The sequence below is a fragment of the Ursus arctos genome, unplaced genomic scaffold (assembly GCF_023065955.2).
Source record: "Ursus arctos isolate Adak ecotype North America unplaced genomic scaffold, UrsArc2.0 scaffold_21, whole genome shotgun sequence".
Taxonomy (NCBI): domain Eukaryota; kingdom Metazoa; phylum Chordata; class Mammalia; order Carnivora; family Ursidae; genus Ursus; species Ursus arctos.
Genome location: NW_026622886.1, coordinates 34,665,781 through 34,685,327, shown reverse-complemented (window position 1 = coordinate 34,685,327; position 19,547 = coordinate 34,665,781). Strand labels below are relative to the sequence as shown.

Below are 19,547 nucleotides of genomic sequence, written 5' to 3'. Positions count from 1 at the left end.
TGGCACTTGAACAGTTTTCACTTGCACATTTACCAGTATTCAATCACTTCGAAAATCCATCCCAGAACATCTTGAAATTCATCTTCACTAGAGGCTCTCTCTACATCATCTCCGCTAGTTAAAAAATTCCTCATAGACGTTCTCAATGTGCATCAAAGGTTTCTTCTCACCTGCAGAATATGGCTCATTTTATAGTCTTCCATATATTATTTTAGAAGACAGCAAAAGCTTACCACCTTGCTCCCCTAATAGTAAAAGTTATTCACAGACCTCTGTAATTATACATCAATATCTATTTAAATGCCCCAAACAACACATAACCAAGTATTCCCTAGACTTTCAAAGTGTCAAAGTATTTTGACCTTGTCTCTCTCAATTTTGCACTGTATATATCTAATCACACAGCACATGTAATCCTACGACAGTCACTGTCCAATGATCATATTACCAGCTCCATACTTCACCAGCTAAAAAATGTTTATAATTCAGTGTCACAGTTGGTTTTATTATTTTTTTTGTCTTTTTTATTTTTTGATTGATGATGTTTAAGTAGCCTGGAGAATTAATAGGGTCCTAACCAGGGTTTGTAATTGATATCTGGAAGGCTGCAGCCTTTTCCTTCTCGAGAGGCAGTCTCATTAGTGAGGGCTGCCTGTTTGTGCAAAGCAGGGGGAGGAGGAGCCCTGACATCCTCTCAGGGTTTGAAATTATGGGGCTCTTTCCCCATCAGAACAGTTCCACAGAAGCAGCAGAGGCAGAGTACCTCTAGAAAAGAAAGGCTCTTCAAACATAGTATTTGCAATTTATTCATAATTCTTCAATTAATGTTTAAAAGATTTTAGTGATTTACTCCCCTAATTTTGCATATAACAAAACAAATTTACTCACTTAAAATTAGTTTGAATTTACAATAGAATTCACTTTGGAGTGTGTTTAAATAGTAAGTTCCTTGATTCACTTAAAACTACAATATAATTGACACAGGAACTATTTTTAATAGTAAGTTCCTTTAAGGAGTATAATTTGATTTTTTAAAATTATGGTTTATCCCACCATATTTTAAAATTTGCATATACTTAATAACATGATACAATGTCTGAATGGTTCAGAGACCAGCTTTGTATCATTTAACTTTATCTCCTGGAGACCAGGCTTGGCAAAAGAACAGAGAAGACAGAAGTTTATATGAACTTTTAAAGAATCATTCATGTTCTTTAATTTTTCCAATTTATCAAGCAGCTGATTTCATGAAAAGCTTGCTTTTTACAAGTTTTTCCTTCTTCAAACACATATTTCTATTCTTTTATTTCCAAATGTACTGCTTAAAATAAAAAGAATTACTTTTGGACTCTCTGTGATCTTGACTGCTGCAATTCTCTCTTAATCTCAGCCTGTCAAGGTCAAAGGAATATTTGCTTTTCATTTTTGCTATGGTAGCATAGACCTTGAATCTATTGAATTGCTTTCCTTATGGTTTCTCTGTATATTAAATTGAAAATGTACTCATTTATAATATCTCATACAAATCCCTTCTTATATTTTATTTACTCCTCTATCCATAACATTTACCTACAATCTTACTTTCTATCCTTTTTACTTTAAGTTTTTAAACATTATTCCCCCAACCCATTGCATAATAAATTAGTATATTCGTATCCATTTGTTCTAAGCATGTTAATCTGTTATCAATGACCAGAGTGTAAATAATTCATCAAATCTAAATTCATTACTAAATTTAGAATAAAACCAAACGAGGTGGTCATCAGGAGACAACTTTTTTTTTTTTTGAGAGAGAGAATGACAGAGAGAGAGTGTGCACGTGAGCAAGCATGGCGAGGAGGGGCAGAGGGAGAGGGATAGAGAGAATCATAAGCAGGCTCCATGCCCAGCACAGAGCCCTATGCAGGGCTTGATCTCACAATCCGGAAATCATGACCTGAGCCAAAAATCAAGATATGGTGTTTAATTAACTGAGCCATCTAGGCACCCCAGGAGACAAACTTACTATTCAAAACTGTAAATTCCAGAAAGGCAATGACCTTGTGGTATTGTTAACTTTTTTATTCTGGGTGATTGGTGAACTTTCTGGTACACAGACAGCATTCAATAAGTATTTATAGAGTGAATGAACTATAGGTAGTCAGTACTATCATTTTCCTCATTTTATTGATGAGGTCACATCATTATTAAGAGGTAAAGCCAAGATCCGAAACCACATGGAGAACTCTGGAGTTCACATTCTTAATTACTATGCAATTGTGCCTCACTTAGCAAAAAAGATAGGCAATGAAGAATTCCCCTCTTAGAGTTAGGCTCTTTTAAATATATGAGAAATTAACTAATCTACCTAACCTAAAAGAAAAAGACAAGAATTTTACACCTTTACATGAAGATTTTTTTAAAGTGATATAATATTCTCACACAATCTCATTCAAGCAGGGAAAACATTGCCAGAATATTAAATATTTAGATCTTGGAAAATCATTAACATATAATTTCTGCTATAGCATTTACTTTTACCCAAATGTCAAAGCCTTGTAATTGCAGGCTTGCAAAAGCAATAAATAAATGGAAGGGTACACTCCTAAGGGTATGAAAGATTGAGATCAATATTACGCTATTACTCTTGGTTTGCATGTCAGAAGAGACAGGTGAGGCAAATACCAGGGAAACACAATGGAGATCAGCGTGCTCAGCAAACAGTTGGACGCATCTCTGAGATGCCAGTAAGTAGGTCCTAAATCTTCTCTCCAGAAAACCTGTGTGGCTAATTTTCATTTTAAAAGCTCCAATTTATCTTTCGGGCTACAGATTGCACAATGATCCATTATGCACTGGGAGTCAAGTCTAGTACCAGTTAGGTGTTTCTGAATGCCCATGGCTACCAACCCTTGACATTACTCTGTACAAATGATATGTTTGGTCAGGAAAGCCCCAGAAGGTGATGTCATACAAAGTTGGCAGGAATCACTACGGAGAAGACACATAACAACCAGTTATTGTTCTAGTAGGCTGCATCTGGTTTCATGCGGATTTAGTTCAAGATTTGAAAGTCTTTTGAATGATGAAATCCTAGGGCTGTGGCACAGGATCTCTGGGGCATAAATGCCCCTGCAGTTCAGCCCTAGGGGGTGGGGGGTTGTGGGAGTACATCCCTGAATCCTGACAATAGTCTCCTTAATTATTCATAACTGTGCAGTTATGGAGCTTAAACTGCCCCCTCCCCAAGTCTATGGATAAGAATTCCATCTCATCTTCTTAAGAGTTAACGAGATCATTTTAAAAGCACTTTTCAACCCTATGACGAGTATCAAGTATAGAAAATCCTCATGGATTTAACAAAACAATTTGAAAATTAGGTTTTATATCTTATTTTTCTTTATGAAAAAATGCTGGCATTTTTAAAAGAGTGGAAAGTTGTAAGGAATATTTACAATTAGAGACAGTAAACTATTTCTAAATACCATAGAATAATTTACATAAAAGTAATATAACTATATTATATGTAGAAGCTAGCATTGATTTTATTAATTTAGTTACTGTATTCATTTTATCTAAATCAGTGGAGATTTACTGTCATTGTTTATTCAGTCTGTATATATTAAAATATCTCTGACTTATATGATTATCATACTATCAGTCTGTGCTTATAAAACATTAATTATGGATTACAAATATATATTATAATATTTATTATATATTATATGTTATGTCACTATTTTTATGTTCTCTCTTTTTATGTGTAAACAGAATGATCATTAATTTGGAGGGTCACCTCACTCCCAGGCTGTATCTCTGAGAAATGAGAAAATGGTTAATCAGAAATAGTAGAGCATGGCATCTCTCTTATAGATAGGAAGAAAGTAAAGTTTAACAGAACTACTAAATTCAGAAGCTTTGTTATGGCCAAGGAATACAAGAGGTCATTTTTCTTTGTCACTGGATCAACATTTTTTTTGTTTTTTTACTACCCAGTGTGATCAGTGAAACAGAGATAAATGTCCACACTAGTCCTGAAAATTAAAAGCCAGAGTTCAGGGGCAGCTTCTTTAAAAGACAGATTGCCACAGAAAAATGTTATAAACAAGAAGAGTCTTCGGTTCACCAAGAAACACTGTAACCTTGTATTTATTACAATATAGTGTGTATGACTCTCTTGAAACATACTCTTTGCTCTTGTTCCTTGTCTAAATACACCGAAGCACTCATCAACCCCTATATCCTGAGCACAAAGTGATGAGTTCTGAATCCCTAAAAACTGACGGCTTTCTACTTTGTCCACCTAAATATCAATCTTACAACCTCCATGAGAACAACTGTAACAGAATGTTACATTGATTTTCCTATTGTCATAGAATTTTATCAGGGGCCCAAATGCTAAGTATAATTAGGCCAATCTTAGTTGAGAAGAGGTCATTAATTCAGGTCTAAGACATTGTAAACTTGATGTGTGAACCCCTGACACATACAAGGGTGAGGTTCAGCTCATCACCTCTACTTTAAGAATATGAGTGGTAAAGATGTCCTTAGAGAGACTTGTCAGTGGTTATGCATTTCTGCCACCACACACAATGGTATACAGGAAGGAAGAGCATCTACTCCCCCACCAACCAAACCAGATGAAGTGGGCTTTGGAAATCTAGAAACCTAGAAAGCTGTACCTGTGTCTCCCGACAGTTAGGTGACACAGACTGTTGTATCTGACTGGCATCTGAAAAATTTTAAACATGAAAAATTTAAACATGAATCTTGATTTCTTAGAAAGCAGAGTGAGAAAAGAGGACCATAATGGAAGTTAATTGTTCTCTCACCAATGGTGGAACAAAAATGTGTGCATTCTGAAAACCAGATATGGAGTCTATCATAGGGAGCTGAGCTTTAATCATCTTTATAGTACCTTGAATGGAAGGACGCAGTGACACCCACAGAGAGAAGCTGAGGAGTCAGAGGCTGAGGAGGAAACTCTACATGGCTGAGTGTAGGAGGCATCATTTGTGTCAGGGGTTGGCAGACGGACACACCACAGCTGTGGGCACTCCCAGCTACTCCTGAAATCCCGCCATGAGCCTCTGTTAGCATGTCTTCCACGGCAGAGACAGTGGAGAGCCAACGGAGCTAAGGAAGACCTTTTCAGTGTATTTCTCCCATTGATCCTTCACCTCCCCCATCCCAGAGAATCCAGAGGAAGCCTAGTAAATGAAGAAGGGTGTAAGAACTGGGAAGAAGGGGAACAGGGACCACCCAAGCCCACCTTTCTGTTTCAGAGTGGTAGCCAGAACTGAGATGAGATGAATGAGATGAAAGATTAAAGCTTATGAATGGAAGTATACTAGACCATTTAATCACCTAGAAATGATACTCACATGACCGAAGAGCTATGGGATCATCTAGATTTCAACCAACGGAAGGGAAGAACAATTCAGCAGAATGGGTTTACAAGGACAGTAACGGGAAAGAATGAGTTGCTTTCTGCTTGTTTCCTATAAGTCCAACTCATTTAATAAAGTGCTACATTGTGTTTATGCACACATTTTGTGACTAGAACTTTGGGACTAAATATTACATTTCTATGAATAATAATAGTAACGATGACTTATTGACACCTTATAAATGTCAGACATTGTGCTTAGTATTTTTTTCCATTTTTTAAAAATTTAAGTTCAATTAGCCAACTTACAGTATATCATTAGTTTCAGATGCAGTGTTCAGTAATTTATCAGTTGTGTGTAACACCAGTGCTCATCACATCACGTGCCTTTATAACAAGCATTATCTCGTTTGAGTTTAACCATCACATTAAGAAATTCATTAAATATATTTTGCCGTTCAGGAAATGAGGGCCTAGGTTAATAACTTGTCCAAGGTCACACACCTAGGACATGGTGAAGGCAGGACCTGAATTCAGACAGCTTGTCTCCAAAACTTAGATTCTTAATCACTAGGCTTCTTCTATAAAACACTAAGCTGGATATTATATAAAATAACAAAATAGCTAAAATGTTAAAACGTTTTTAAAATGTCTATGTCATATCCATTTTATCATATTTTTCTCCATTTTTGTATTTAAAAATTCTCATATATTATATGCTTTTATCTAGATGGCACAAATGAAGTCCAAGGGCAATATTGTTCAATAGAATTTTCTGCAATGAAGGAAATGCTCTGTATCTGTGCTGTTTAATACAATAGTCACTAGCCACATGTGATTGCTGGGCACTTAGAAGTGACTAGTGCAACAGAGAAACTAAATTTTTAATTTAATTCAATTTTAATTTCAAATTAAAATGGCTATATGAGGCTAGCGGCTACAATATTGGAAGAGTCAGAGATAATACAGCAGGCATATCTTAACCTGTCCGTCAGCTGACAGACCCAGGTATATTTTATATCATGGCCACATAACGGAGAGTCTAGGTTACCTAAAGGAAAAAGCTTTAGATCTAGGAGGAGCTAGGTGACTCAGTTGAGCCAAAAATCTCCCAACAAAATCTACCTAACATCTGGGATGCTGCCAAAGTTTCAAAGATTCTTTGGATTAAGGATTTCTAATACATTTTGGGATGCTCTCACAGAATCCAAGCTGATAAACATTTTTTATACCATCCAACTAATTGTCTTAAAACGCTTTTTTTTCCCCAAAACAACAACAACAGCAACAACAACAACAACAAAAAAACCAGCCCTCACTTCCCAGTGGTTAGACTCAGAGTATGCTAAAAAGGTACTGTCTGAAAAACAAGGCCATTTCCCCCAACAGCTAGAACATTATAATTGTTCGGGGCAACATTTTAAGAAAGACATTGTGAAAATGATTCAGAAGACAACAGTCAGGATGGAGAAGGGTCTGGAAAGATAGTCATATGAGAGAACATGGGATTATTAGCCAAGAAAAGAGAAGGCGCAGAGCTGGTCTGGCTACTGCCTTCAAGCAACTGAACGCTTGTCATGTAGGAGAAGGAGTCATGTTATTCTGCACTGTTCCAAAGGGCAGAACTAAGATCAAAAGGAAAAATTTAAAAGATCGGGTGGCACCAGTGAAAGCAAGTAGAGAAAGCTGAGCTGTTCGGTCTCAGAATTTGCTATTTAAAAAGTGATGCACTCCAGTTACTAATTATGTTTAAGCAGATTCTGGAAAATCTAAAATTCTAAAACTCAGAATTATAGTTACCGTAGTGCTCACACACCTCAATGGTGCTTAATGAGAAGTTATCATGGGAGCCTTGAGAACACAAAGGTTGGTGTTAGCCATTTCTCCTCTGTTCAAAGGAAATTAGGATGTTCAGTGAATATTTATATATTAGTTACCATAAAATTTAAGTTATACCCATATCTATCTATATCTCGTCATCAAAATTTCAGTTTCTATTTAAGTACATTTCCAGAAAGGGCAAAGAACTGCTGTATTAGATTATGTGATCTAACAGTTCTAAGGAATGTTGGTGTGTAACTTTAAGACTATATTTCTAGTATAAGCCATATTTGTTGGAATTTGTAAAAAATTCAGTGTGTTCTAGTAAAGTTCTAAATTATGTTTCTGTAGGAGGCAAAGTTTGCTCACCAATCTTGTGGAAATTAACTAAGACATCACTGATGTATTTTTAGTTAATTTAACCTATACAAAGTGCTAAGTAAATTCTCTTAGAATTAGAAACGTATCAAGGGGTGCCTGGGTGGCTCAGTCGGTTGGGCATCTGATTCTTGGTTTTGGCTCAGGTTGTGATCTCAAGGTCATGGGATGAAATCCCTTTTCAGCTCTGTGCTCAGCTCAGAGTCTGCCTGAGATTCTCCTTTCCCTCTGCCCCTCATCCCACTTGTGCTCTCTCTCTCTCTCTCTCTAAGATGATAGATGATAGATAGATAGATAGATAGATAGATGATAGATAGATAAAATAAAAAAGAAACATATCAAAATGAAGTCCTTTTAATAAATATTATTTTGCAAATAAGATACATACATTCTAACAGATTAATTTTAAGGTATAGTGCATCTCATTTTTTTCCAAAACCTTATTTTTTCACATTTTTGCCAGGAATTCTTTCTTTTCCCTTTTCTATTTATCCAATTCCCACCTATTCCTCAAGGCCATGTACAATCCTCTTCTTTACCACGAAGCCTTCCTTTGCCTCAGCCCAAGGTGATACTATGGCCATGTCTAAATTATACTACACAGCTCTCATCATATGGTTCTCATAACAATTTTTATCCTATGTTTATTTTTCTGTTTGACTATCTTGGCTTATTCAAATTCCAGCATGGTGTTTTGTATAAAGAGGCACATAGTAAATGATGATTAATTGATTGAAAAGAATTGGAACATCCATAGTGGGAGAACCAGCCAAACTAGAATTTCTATCTCAATTATCTTTGCTGCTGTGTAACAAATCACCCCAAAATTTAGTGGCTTAAAACAAGCATTTTATTACGCTCAAAGATTCTACTGGTCAGGAGTTTGGAAAGAGCACAGTGGGGCTGGCATCTCTCTGTTCTATGGTGTCTGAGGTCTAAGCTGGGAAGGCTAAGGCTGGGACTAACTCAATGGCTCAGGTTTAGAATCATCTGACTTGTTCAAGTGTATGTCCAGTGTTTGGGTGGGAATGACTCAGAGCTTAAGACTGCCAACCAGAGTACCTATATGTGACTTTTCCATGTGACTTGGCTTCTTCACAGCATGGCAGCCTCAGCCTCAGGGGAGTCAGACAGGGCTCGCAGCATGAGCATGCCAGCCAACTAGCTGAAAATTGTATTGCTCTCTCTAATCTGGCCTCTGAAGCACATAGTGTCACTTGTACCACACTGTATCAGCTAAAATGGTTATAAGCCCACTCATATTCAAGAGGATAAGACAGACCCCATCTTTTGATGAGAGGAATGGCACAAACATATTACCAAAGAGCAAGTGGGTTGGGAAATACTGTTGCAGCCATTTTGGAAGGTATAACCGACAACCTTTTTTTTTAAAAAAAGATTTTATTTACTTATTTGTCAGAGAGAAAGAGAGCGCAAGCAGGGGGAGCAGCAGGCAGAGGGACAAGCAGGCTCCCTGCTGAGCAAGAAGCCCCATGTGGGACTTGATTCCAGGACCCTGGGATCATGACCTAAGCCGAAGGCAGACACCTGACCGACTGAGCCACCCAGGTGCCCCTAATCTACAACCTTTAAAGTCTTTGGAAAATGCAATTTCTGAGCCAGTTCTAGACTATAAGAGACTATAGTATTTGGATCACTCAATCTGTGACCAAATGCTCTGGACCTAGACAAAGTCCATGATAAGGTACAACGTGTTAATAACAATAGCAACAGTAGACACCATTTATTGACGTGTACTATTGAATACTTACTAAGTGCCTGACAAGATTTATCTAATTCCATCCTCAAAACAGCTTTAGGAGAAAGACCTTATTAGCATCCTACTTTACAAACAAGGAAATTGGGGCACCATATAGGAAATGATTCATCTTAAAGGGTTCAGAGCCTTTCAACCCCGCAGCTCTTTGTGAATACTTAAGTCTTTCTGAGGAGTGTCACTTGTATCTCTCCTCCTGTAGCATATTCTGTTGTTCCTGGTTATGTGTGGCTTGCACAAACCCTTCCAGAAACTTTGTAAAATTATTTCTCAGTCTGTTTCTCTAACCACAACTTGGTTATAATTGCTTCTGGCATCTGTTTCCATCAGCTCACAGCATCATTTCTTCCCTTGTTCTTGCCTGTAATAGCAATGTCAAGGCAGCAAGCAAGAACACATCCACAGTTTTTATTCCCTAAGAGCGACTTTAGTTCCTATGCTTGAATCATACGTTAGGGCTCATAACCTGCTCTGAGGTAAATGTCTTATTGTATGTATTTGAAAAAGGTTTACTGGAGTGCCTGGGTGATGGTTTTTCTGTTTTATGGGGCAGATGAAGGTTCCTGCTGTTGCCAGTATTTTTCCCATTTGGTTAAACACAAAACACGGATTTTGGTGAAATCTGAGATACTGCAATGGACTAATCAAAGAAAAACTGCCAAACTGTTAGAAAATAGAATTTCCACAAAGATTCCCTACAGCTATGCTTATCAATTTGTAGGAAATTAAGAACAAAGATTCTAATAGGGGTTGTGCACATGTACAAAAGGTCCACTTGATAAACTAATAATGGAAGGCACAACAGTGGGTAAGCTCCTCCACATTTCGCTCCCTGGAGGCTCAAATGCAGCAATGAAACTAAGCAGGTACTTGAATGAAGTGATTTTTTTCCCTCTGAAAAGGAATCATGTTTCATCCCTACTTTCTAAATTCTTTTTTGTCTTGTCAGGCATCTGTCCCTTTATTGCACAAGAATAGAAAGCCACAAACTGCCTAAAGGCAGGTGCTCTCGCTTTGAAAGATGCTAATATTCACCATTCAATTAGAATCTCCCAGACTGTTTAATTGGAATTGGCCTTTTTTGTGGAGCATTAGCAGGGGAACCAAGAACTGTCTTTCCTTCAGGCGGAGCACTGGGGAATAGGTGTTCTGAATATCAACTGAAAAGCCAGAAAACAAGAAAAAAATATTTCAGGTAACAGAACATCTACTGAGCTCTACAGAATGTAATTACTAAAACCTTCCTGGATACCTGTGGAGGAAGACACAAAGAGCTTTTGGCAAGTACCAGTTCCTGGGTAGATTTTTAAATATTCTATTCTAGGACACTATGTGGATATATCAAAGTAGAAGATGCATATCTGAAACAATCAGAAAATAACTGCGTGGGGGAAAAAAAGGAAAAACAACACTGTCTGCAGCAGCCACTGAACTATAGCAGCCCGTGATATGGAAGGATGGATTCAACAGAAGAGATTCTTTCAGAAATTAAATGAAACTGTGTGGAGAATACTCATTTCAAGTTCTTAGATTGACAGAATGTAAGAGTTAAAGGAATCTGAAAAGAACAGTCTGCCTAAATATCTTATTTTGTGTTTTATTTTATTTGATAAGAGTGCATTGGGGAGGACGTCTGGGTGGCTCCATCGGTTAAGCGTCTGCCTTCGTTCAGGTTATGATCCCAGGGTCCTGGGATCGAGCCCTGTGTTGGGCTCCCCACTCAGTGGGGAGCCTGCTTCTCCCTCTCCCTCTGCCCTTCCCCCCTGCTCATGCTCTCACTCCCGTGCTTTCTCTCTCAAATAAATAAATAAAATCTTTTTTAAAAAGTGCGTTGAGAAAAAAGTGGATAATTAATAGTACAAATAGGACTAGCTACAGGTCTCCTAACTCCTGGGTTCTTATCCTTCCTATCATACTTCTTACCATCTATATTTTGTACAGTAGCTTACAGTGTTGTCATATATGTCATTTCATTATATTTTTATACAATGTAAGATGTCAGAAAAGGCATCAGTCCATTTCAAAGATGATGCATTTATTTAAATGCAATTAGATATAGAAAGTTTGGTTACATTAGCTACGTAGGTAATGATACCAATAAGACCAAACTTCAGGCCTCCAGCTTTCCAGTTTTATATTCTTCCTACTGATTCAGATGTCCCACATAAACAGAAACACTGGAGATTAAGTGACTGTGTCCACTGAATATTGACTGAATATCACCAAATACAAATACTTGTTACACTAAATTCTATACAGTGATACCTTGGACTAATGTTCTTTTAGAACACATTTTATCGTAAAGAAGCCCATGATAGAAAGCAAAACAAAACAGAGGCAATGGGCACATAGCAGCGAGCCTTCACAGGTGGCAAGATTTAAAACCAACCAACCAACCAACCAACTACTTACTCAAGTTTTTTTGGGCCTTGATTATTTTAAGGAAAGTATAGTGACCAAAGCTGAAACCTAAAATACGGCAGGATGGGAAATAGAGCGAAAGGGCTTCTGATGGAGCAATAAGTGTAAAGGGGCAGGGGGAGGGTGACAAAGGGTTTCCTGTTAGAAGAACTGAAAGAAGATGGTGGGAGGAGCAGCAGGGGACATAGTAGCAGAAGGCGGGACTGGATTGGAAGGCTGGGGCCACATCCACTGGTGCTGCCAGCTGTGTCAAGAACTCAGACTCCGTCCAAGGGGCAGCTGGAGGACAATGAAAGGACTCAGTTGGGGAAGACATGAATAGATGCGAATTTCAGAAAAATTAGGCCAGTTAGTGGACCAGTTAGGAGGCTGTTACTCTCTTTCTGGTGAGAGATAATAAGAGCGTAAAAACAGTTGCACAATATTGTTGGACTCACAGGACACAATTTTGTGGCCTCAATTCCATACTTTGATTTTACATTACTTATGTGCTGTTTCTCTTCCCTGTTGAAAATTTTAAGATACAACCAATCAAATGAAGAGATATTTTAGGAGCAGGAGCTTCCAGAACTACACACTCCCTTGAATCCTGTGAGCCTTCCAGGCTCTGAAGGTGATATGCTGGGGGCTGGTCTGGCTGAACCACGTCACTCTCGTTCTGTAACAACCCCCCCTTCCCATCTCTGTCTTTACCCCAGCCTAGACCACTGTTTTGAAATCTTTTTCCTAAATCCAACAATAGTTTTCTTCTTCAGCTCTAAGTTTTCTGCATGTTTTCTTGACACAGGCCCCCTTTCCACAGGACTTTTGTTATTTTGACCTCTGCTTTCTGAAGAGGCAGTTTGACAGAGATATGCATTCTCCTCATTAACAAAAGAGTAACTGATCCTGAGTTTGCTGGTGCAATATATTAAAATTGCTCTCTGCAATATGTCCACAAGTTTATCCTCTTCTCTTGGGCTCTCACATTCCCTCTGTGTCCCCTGGAGGGTCTCTGCCTCTGTATCCACACAGTAACAAGCCTGAGCAGCAGAGCTGGTCTCAGAGCTCACGCTGGCCAGGAGACTGCAGAAGGAAGCTGAGGGTCAGGAGAATGAAGTGGATGAACTCTCAGATTCTGTGCTCTCTGCTGGAGTGCTATTTCCTAAAAATTCATCAGACCACACATTACACACACACACACACACACACACACACACACACGCAAAAGGCATCATACTTTGAAGATTATGAAAGTAAATTTTGCCTGATTTTAACCAAATTCATATTCTCCCACAAAAGGGCATGAAGGTATCTTTTTATTGTTTTGATTACCAGAATGGTTTTTGGCAATATAACAATGGAAAACAACCAAAATGTTTGAGGTTATTATTGACTTATGTCCTGGGGATTATTAACGGTTACATGGGTAAAACCAGATTCCAATTCAGTTTGATTTTTTGATGAAGAGAAACTGAAAAGAAACTGACCTGAGTTTGAACAAGTCCCATCTGTACTGAACTTTTCGCATCCCAGTGGTGTTCTTTATGACCACATTACTCTGACATTGCGAAAGGAATGTACTGAATAGAGCCACAGGGCCTTAATTCACTGCAGTGGTTGGCAGTGAAGTCTCCCTGGAAAAAAAATTGATATTCACACTGTCAATCATCCCACAAAGAGATCAATCCTAAGACAAGAAAGGAGGGCTTGAGAGATATATGTCAGTCCCTGAAGACAAAGAGAACCTTTTCGTTTTCTAGATTAGGGACTCATCTTGATGAACACTAAAGCCTGAATACTGTGAGGGGATGGGCTGTCTCTGGCTACCAGGAGTGAAGAAAAACTTGCCCCATAAGAAATTCCGAGAAGGATCTGGAACAGAGGCAGTGATTTAAGATGTTTTATATAGGTTGCAATTCCCTTTTTTTATCCTCAAACAATCCTTAAAATGCTCAAAAGCCTAAAAATCGTAAAATGATAAAATGTACATTCTGACCTCTGTTTTAGTAAGGGAATTCAAGGGAAAGAACAGACCCCACAGTTGGAGGGTACTGGTTCCATAGAGTAGTCTACCTTTTCCCAAGGCAAACATAGCATTGGCAGCAGCAATCATAGTTGAAGAAAACTGTGCGCACAGAGCGGTGCTCTCACAGAAGTAGGGCAGCGACAAGGACCAGCTGCAGATACATTCTAAACAACTGGCATCTCGGCCTGTGGTTGCCTGTGCCTCAGGGGCCTGTGGCGAGCTCTTGCTCCGCCAGCAAGCACTGAGAACAAACCTCATGTCTTGTTGAGAATGAGGAGCGAGCATGTATCATAGTTCCATTCCGACCTCACCCAGCGTATCACCATCGGAACACCATCCACAGGTTTGACAATTACGCAGTTTTCAGTTGTTTTTGTTCTTATTCATTGCTTAATTTATATACGTGGTGTATCACTGGTTAAAGATAGGAAGCTGGGGCGCCTGGGTGGCTCAGTGGGTTAAGCATCTGCCTTCAGCTGAGGTCATGGGTCAGGTTCCTGGGATCCAGCCCTGTGTTGGGCTTCCTGCTCAGCGGGGAGTCTGCTTCTCCCTCTCCCTCTGCCTGATGCTCTCCCTGCTTGTGTTCTCTCTCTGTCAAATAAATAAATAAAATCTTGAAAAAAAGATAGGGAGCTAAAGAACACTGATGCTGAGAATACAAACTCACAAGGAACATAAAAAAGATAATTCTATACATTTCCTCAATATTTTCTTTGCCATAGGTTGCTTTTCATTGACAGGATATTTATATAACACATCGGTGTCTCCAGTCGTACAAAAATCAGTGTTAAAAAGGAAAACTTTTCACCACTAATACGGGTTTTTTTTTTTTGTTTAATGGGATTAAAGATTATCAATAACAAAATATTTTTTTGAGAACAAATATTGGTAATTAACAACATAAATCCTGTCTGTCAATTCATCTTTTAAGAACAAAAACATGAATATGTAAATAAAACACTTTCTGTTTTTAAGGGCAAAATGCAAGAACTTCAATCTTATAAAATAAGCAGTTTTGTTAATATTGACACATATACTAAGTTTATATCTACATTTTAATGTATATTTAGCTCCTAAACAAACATGATAGATATCATTTTACATTTCTGGTCTCTTAGTAATGCTTTCAGTTACATAATTAATTTTTAAAAATTGAATAGCTAGTGTTAACTTGTTAAGTTAGGAAAAGTTAAAATGTATTTTTATATAACTATTATTAAGGTTATATTTAAACAAGCAAATAATTAAGGTAACCATATAATTTGTCATCCAAATCAGAACAGTGTGAGAGTAGAAGACACTACTAATAATCACCAGGATAATATATAAAATCCAGGGCTGTCTTGATGAAACCAGGACTCCGGATTATACTACTAAAATTATAATATTTAATAATACATTGATTTATTTTAAAAAATTATAATTATTTATTTATTATACAGCCTATAAGATGATGAGAGATTTTTTAAAACCTAAGGGAGTCCATGAGATAATATATTACTGTGAAAGGAATTTATGAGCCAAGAAAGGATACGTAAGATAGTGCTATTTTAATCCAGTATATTCATTTCACAAATGAGGGTCCTAAGCCTAAAAAGGCTAAAAGTCATGACCAGGTATTACAGTTAAACTAAAGGAAACTTTCACGACCCTGAATTATATTAATATCTAGATGATGTATGGCAATTATAGGCAAATCCATAACCATGCTTCAAAGAGTGAACCAATGAACTAAAAATATAATTTTTAAAAGTACTTCATAAAACTTTAACAATGTGAAATAATTAGTCCTTTTAATAAAAATCATGAAAAATAATTCTTATTGTCAATAATACTCTAAGGTCTTATACCACATTTATTCGTAGAAACTCTCTTATCAATCTCAGTGGCAGGAAAGATCCCTAGGGGCATCAGAGGTGAGAAGATGTCTGGACTGGTGACCTGGGCTCTCCGTATCTGGAGGCCCATGGGGAAGGTAGGTTCTTTCCTTTTCTTTTCTTTTCTTTTTTTAAGATTTTATTTATTTATTAGAGAGAGAGAGAGAGAGAACATGAGCAGTGGGAGGAGTAGAGGGAGAGACACAAGCAGACTCCATGCGGAGCACCAAGCCCAAAGTGGGGCTCAATCCCACAACTCTGATCCCGCAACTCCGAGATCATGACCTGAGCTGATATCAAGAGTCAGATGCTTAGCCAACTGAGCCACCTGCCAGGCAGCCTGTGGGGGAGGCAGATTCTAATATAACAGACAACCAAGGCTACAAGCTCATCCCCACCCAGCCCTTCCAACATGGTGGTTCACTTAAGCTGCAACAGCTGAGCATGAGAAAATGCACTGAAGGAAGGATAATCATGGTGCCCAGGTGAAGACCCAGGATCTGGGTAAGCAGAGCCAATCCACAGCTGTGGACCAAAGTCCATCTGATCGGTGCAAACTGTTCACAACCTTGAGACAGAGTGGCCAGATTAGGCTTTAGTTCTCATTCTGTTTTCCACTTACAAATAGGTTCAACCCCTAAGAATTCAGTAAACCTCAGAATCCTTGGGCAATTTGGAGGAGGAGTGCGATGAGAGTCTCAATAAGACACCATAGGACATTCTGTAGAAGAGCAGAAGGGGTGCCTTGAGAATTAATTGGTAAAATAAGACATGTCTATATTTGTACGCCAGATAGGTAATATGGTTAATACCAGTTACACAAAACCATTCTAAGGTGGTATTTTTACTGTGCTTAAATTCAAATTTTATGGTAATAGGCAAATATAGACATTATAAATCATATATCTGGATAGTTTGAATGATTCCTATATAATTTCAGTATGTTTGCAGGCAAATTGGAAAAGGAAAAGATGAAGAGAAGAAAAGTTATGTCTAATTAAAGGAAATTAAAGGCAACACATGAGTAGAACAATGAAGAAAAGTGAAATAAGACAGTAATGATGAGGGAAGCCAATGATGGCGCCCAATGGGGTAAAGTCCTTCCATAGATACTTAGTGGCAGCTTTTCTCCATGTATTTTGTCTTTACGGTAAATTTAACATAGTCCCTTGAGTTCTGTTGAGAAAAGAATGTAAGATTTGAAGACACAAAGCGAACTCATGTCCTTGCCTCACCATTGAACTTAAGCATACCATTTAGCATTTTTTTGTCCTTGTTTCCCTTTACTAGAGGAGTAGGAACACCTTACTCACAGGGCTTGCTGAAAGGAATAAATAGGATGACCACAGGAGCATTCTTGACATATATAAGACCATCAAATATGTTGCTTTTTTCCAAGAATATTCTAAATGATCTTGAAGAATATCTTTAAAGAAAAAATGTGTAGAAAAATAGCGAAATAACAAAAGAAATAAGGAACTTGGAAAGCCTTGAAAGTAATGAGTTAACAGCCATTTAAAAGTACTCATTAGCATCTGATAACCTTTGCAGTTGGCAAAGTGCTGTTCTGAAGATTCTATTATTATATGTTATATAAGTTACAATTAGTGAAATAGGGAAGAATGAAAACTCAATCTATCAGAAAATTGCCAGTTAGCAGGACAGGGATTAAGAATATAATTGTAATTTGAGAATAGACATTAATAATTAAAAGGTCAAGATGGTTTACCCCTTAGGAATTCATGTAATAGGGAGTTTATAATGCAAATCATAGCTCGTATTAGCTATGTGAGGGGAAAACTTCACTCCAAGCATGCAAACTTCCAAAAGAAAACAGGCTGTTTTCTCTACCTAGAAAATTCCTACCCTTTTGCTCTTTGGTCTGGTCATAGCCATCACTACCATCAGGCATTCAACAATTATACTAGGTCCCAAGGATAAAAATGTGTAAATAATTGTCCCTGTGCTAAAAATAATGATAAGTATTTTAAAAGGACACTCCAAGTAGAAATTCAGGACTAGATATAAAAGAATAAATAAGAAAAGCCAAGTTTCTCAGGCTCATGTCAAGGTCATGATTGTTATTATCCATATCATTGGCATCATAGTATTTATTTCATCAACTGTTAAGAATTGTAGAGCATTTCTTAAAATTCTTCCTACCAAACTCCAGAAGTCCCCAGAGATTATTTTAAATATGCTCAATATTAGCCTCATAGATACCACTTAGTGTCTGACACTTTCCTCTAACCCTGTTCCAACAGCTGTGCTAATGAATTCTGGAGAAATGGCAGAATCAATGAGATTTGATGGCAGAATCACAGCCAAGCCAATGCCACGACCAATTCTGATACATCATGTCTTCTGCATTGCAAGGCACACCCAGGTTGGTTCAGCTCACATTTCAGCTCTCCAACACATAAAGAAGAGAAAATACTCCTTGCTGCCTCTTGATGTGTCCTGCTATAAAATCCTCATGCTCAAAATATCTTAAGTCACTTCAAATGTGTGACTATTATGCTCTACAACTGTGATCTGAGAAAAATTAGAAGGCAATTTTGTTTTTTCCTCCCACTGTCTTTAAATTATTTTGGGGGCTAGATCTTCCTCTGGTCCTGGATGGAAACTTGGGCAGGTCACAGGTCCTTTCAGGTCATTCTTAGGTAGCAGTCAGTGGCTGAACCTGCTCTTATTGACTTGCCAGAGTCAATTGTATGTATTTCTTTCTAACTGCACATACCTGATGTCATGGTGGAATCAGCCATGGCAGGCAAACACTACAAACCACAGTCCCCACCACCATCACTGTCAGACAATTGGTTGTTAACCATTTACCACTGCCACAGACAATTCTCTGGTTACTTAAAAAAATAAAACGCACCTTTAGTCTAGCAAGAACAATACCCTCATAACAGGAAAACCTGAAAACTTGCTTTGGAGTTGAAGCTCTCATCTTTGTACTGTTCAGGTTTACAACAGGTGAGACAGCCTGCAATGAGGAAACGAGAATGTGGTTGGTTCCTTCTTTTTCTTTCTTTCCTCAGCTAGGGTTTCTCTCTTCCCCACTGTTCTACCACAGTTCCAGACTCTCTCCAGACTTAGGGCAGCAGGAGGTGGAAGGAGTCAGCCACTGGTGAGTGTTGGCACGGCCAGGACCGGTAAGGTGACTTGACGTTAGGGGTTTCTGACTTGGCAGCTGTACAGAGCTGACTCTCCTGCCTGCCTTTTTAGGAGCCCTCCACGTGTAGTTGGATCTGTCACTATTCCAACTTGCCACTATTTCTGCAGCCCTTTAACAACTGGTTTCTTGCCCTAGTTTCTTTCTGCTGAGTCCCCCTTACCCAATGAAGGAGCTCTTAAGCAGGACCTAAAATGAATTGACTACAGTTCTCTCACACTCATACTTCCTTTGGCCTGACAAACTCTGAGAACACAGTCAGGTCCAAAGCAGGAACCATGTGGGCCTTGGTCCTATATCTATCTTTCAAGGTGCCCTCCAAACCCCATCCCCACTCCACTTTTCCCCCAACCACACATACATGCACATATCAGGCAACCAGATACCTGGAGTTCTAGGACTCAGGCTTATGAAATCATCCTGGACCCCATGGGCAGACCCATTTCAGAATGTGCCCCAATGAACAGACTATACCTACTGTTTGGAAAAGTACTTCTTTTACAGGACTATGTGAGATTGGTCCTCCAAAATGGTGCTGACATGTTACTTTGGGGTAATTTTCATTCACATCAGACATAGAATGAATTGAGGGCTCTGAGCTACCCACAATCTATTGCTGGTTTTTGGGCGCAATTGAGTTGTATTACCTGTCTTTGTTTCAACTATGGGGCCACCTCTGATCTACAGCAGTGAGGGTGACAGCAGACATCCTTTACATG

At 38.3% G+C, this 19,547-nt stretch overlaps 1 long non-coding RNA gene across 1 annotated transcript in view; it reads left to right on the top strand.

Annotated features, from left to right (window-relative positions):
* LOC125282606 (uncharacterized) overlaps window positions 1-18,019 on the top strand; it is a 65,751-nt gene extending 47,732 nt beyond the window's left edge. Inside the window, exon 3 of the long non-coding RNA XR_007189689.2 lies at window positions 17,915-18,019. This is a non-coding gene — a long non-coding RNA (uncharacterized LOC125282606). The remainder of the gene's footprint in view (window positions 1-17,914) is intronic.
* Window positions 18,020-19,547: the final 1,528 nt, after the last annotated feature.